The following is a 3,629-nucleotide window of genomic DNA, read 5'->3' on the forward strand; positions in this document are numbered from 1 at the left end:
TTGCTGGCAAGAATGTATCTTTCTACATTTGTGTCTAACCTGAGTGTTTCAGTAACTATCACAGCAACACAGACTGCTCCAAGCTTAATAGCAGAAAATAACTACCATTTTATTATAATTGTGGATCCCAGGGATCAGGAATTCAGAAAGGGCACAGAAGCATATCTCGTCTCTGCTCCGTAGTGCTTAGGGCCTCATCTGGGAAGATTCAAACATCAGGAAGTGACTTAGTTTGACGCTAACATTATCTGAAAGTTTGCTTACTCACATATCTGGCAGTGCTTGTTGGCTGAGACCTCAGCTGGTCTGGGCTGGGGCTGGGACACCAACATGTGGTCTGTCCATGGCTCTGGGCTTACTCACAGCAAGGAGGCTGGGTTCTAAGCATGCATATCACAAGAGAACCTGAGCAGAGCTGGGCTATCTTTTATGATCTATCCTTAAATGCCACACATAGCATCAATTCTACCACAGTCACATGCTCACTCAGATTGAAGGGCAGGGAAGACAGGCTGCACTTCTTAAGGGGAGGAGTATCAGTTACCTTGTAAGAACGAGGGAGAAGGGAGCTATTAATTGTGACTATCTTTGGAAAATACAAGATGCCATATTGGGCATAAAATACATTCTAAGTTTTCTTGCATGGTAGTATAGAGGCTAAAAATATCTCTGGCCTTTGAATCTATTTGCTTAGTTTAAACTAAAATAATTAATATGCTTTTTCCTGTAGACTGGTGAAGGGAAAAATATAACCTTTTATTTGCAAAGAACCAAGGTAGAGAAAGGGAGAATGACTGGTAAGTACCCTGGTGGCTCAGACGATAAAGAATTCTGCAATGTAGGAGACCTGGATTCCATCTCTGGGCTGGGAAGATCCCCTGGAGGAGGGTATGGCAACGCACTCCAGTATTCTTGCCTGGAGAGTCCCCCTGGCAGGCTACAGTCCATGGGGTCACAAAGAGTCGGACATGACTAAGTGACTAAGCACAGCACACACACTTTGATAATAATTAATAAGTCCTCTTTTAAACCTGGGACTATGTTAAATCTAAACTGAGAGGAGTTAGAATGAGTGGGATGGGAAACTTGGTCAGATCAACAGCGGACTCAGGGAGAAGCTTGAGATAAACAAAATTTGGCAAAGTCAAAAATCACTGAAGCAGGAAGTATCTCTGGAGAATCAGTCCCACACTAACAAATGAATCCTTGGGTTAAATGCAGCACTAATGCCTATTCATTGGAAGGACTGATGCTGAAGCTGAAACTCCACTACTTTTGCTACCTGATGAGAAAAACTGACTCATTGGAAAAAACCCCGATGCTGGGAAAGATTGAAGGCGGGAGGTGCAGGGGACGACAGAGGATGAGATGGTTGGATGGCATCACTGATGCAATGGACATGGGTTTGAGTAGGCTCCGGGAGTTGGTGATGGACAGGGAGGACTTGCATGCTGCAGTCCATGGGGTTGCAAAGAGTTGGACACGACTGAGCGACTGAACTGAACTGAATGCTTAACATCCTTTTTTCACTCCTGTTGGAAGCCGTTCTGGATCTGCTGCCGGATGACAAAGTCACAGCACCACTCAAATAGAAACTGCAAAGCGGTATCTCTCCAGGATTGGAACCTTCACTCCTTCCTGTTTCTATGCCATTGTTGTGGCTAGCTGTGTTTCTTTCTTTGTTGGCAGGATTTAAAGGGGCTTCTGTAGTGATTTCACAAGAGTTTAGGGAAAAGAAAAATGATCCTCTGTCCCAAAGAAATATTCCCAAAATTATTAAACCTACTGAGGCCCCTGGTTGATGGGTCCCTAATACTCAGCTAGGGAATAAGGCCATGATCATTTGGAAAACAAGCCCTAAGCCTATTGTGACCTGGTTTCATGAGGAGATTATTATTGATGACTGTATTATGTATTAAGAAAAATTACAGAAACTAAGCCAATTGCCTTTTCTCATAAAGATTGGGACGTTAGAGATATTTGTGCCCCCCAGAACCTGAACACAGACAAAAGGAAATATGTGAGTCATATTACAGGTGGTTTCAGGGTAGACTGTAAAAGATTTGTTTTTGCCAGAAATAGTCTTGTGATATGTGGGTAGATGGTAAACAGATCCCCACAGACAATGGCTGTACTATGAGAGACTCTTGACCTTAGATCTTGCCATAGTGCTTATTCCCTGAAGCAAAACGCTGTGTTCGCTGAAGTAGATAGAACAATATGATTTATGACATCATGGATCATGTTTTTAGTAAAATAAGAATAGGTTTCGGGGTAAAAATGTAACTGAAATATAACAAAAGACCAGGAAAGAACCTTTACATCTTAGAATCAAGAGATAAATCATCTGAATAGGAAAATATTGCAAAAGAATCATTACAAATGTGACTGACCTAAAACATGTGCTATATAAGTAGAAACTTAGAGCAATAAAGAATCTTCATCTCTGAACCTTCAAAAGACTCTGTATCGTTCTTTTTTTTCGCCGACACTGTTCATCCCTTGGGTACCCCTGGACCAGCTGGAGAAAGACTCCGGCAGGCTCCCAGAGCCAAATTTTGTACCTGTTTAGAGGATCAATGCAACTGTTCTCTGCGGCTGAAAGAGTGTTTTCTGCCCCAATTTCTCTTGCTCCACTTTCTTTTCCTACTTTCTCTGCACCAACTCTATTCCAGATTCATTCTCAACTCCAAAAGGAGAAGCACTTCTGGTGAGTTGCTGGGAGGCAGTGCTTTCTCAGCCCACTGCCTTCTCTGTAAATTTCAGCTGGTAAATGCAAACACCAAAGGGGTTCCTACAATCACTTGAAAATTTATAGAGTGATAGATCTCTTCTTTTCTTTTTAAAATTTGTTTGTTTATTTATTTATTTATTTTGGCCATGCTGGATCGTTGTTGCTGCATGCAGACTTTCTCTAATTGCGGTGAGCAGGGACTACTCTCTAGTTGTGGTACACAGGCTCTAGGGGGTGCAGGCTTCAGTAGTTGCAGCATGCAGGTTCAGTTGTTGCAGCCCATGGGCTCTCGAGTGTGGGCTCAGTAGTTGTGACACACAGGCTTAGCTGCTCCAAGTCATGTAAAATCCTCCCAGACCAGGGATCAAACTCATGTCCCCTGAATTGGCAGGCGGACTCTTAACCACTGGATCACCAGGGAAGTCTCTTCCTCCTTAATTAGTTTGGAATGTTTATAAATTGTAATATCAAAGTTATTTCCTTGATAAATAACAATGTGGTAGGTGGAATTACGACCCTCAAAGATATCTATCTCTTTATCCCTGAGACCTCTGAATATGTGTTCTTACCTGGCAAAGGGAATCTGCAGAGTTGATTCTTCTCATTCCAAATTTGCTCCTTCTCATGTTTTGCTCGGGCTAGGGGATGGTGCCAGTGTCCCTCCATTCACTCAAGCCAGTCATTCTTGTTTAATCCTTTTGATCACAGAGGGAGAGCAGTGAGTGGGGAGATCTTTCTGAAGAGAGATCTTAGTTCCTTGCCCAGGAATTAAACCTGGATAACCTGGATGAAAACCAAGAGTCCTAGCCACTAGACCACCAGGGGCTAGAGGCTAGAAACAAAGTGGCCCTCGTTCTTGCCCCTGTTGGAAAGCAAGAATGTTTCAAGGAGGTTA

This window comes from Giraffa tippelskirchi, chromosome 13 (assembly GCF_054371585.1).
Source record: "Giraffa tippelskirchi isolate mGirTip1 chromosome 13, T2T-mGirTip1v1.2.pri, whole genome shotgun sequence".
Taxonomy (NCBI): Eukaryota; Metazoa; Chordata; class Mammalia; order Artiodactyla; family Giraffidae; genus Giraffa; species Giraffa tippelskirchi.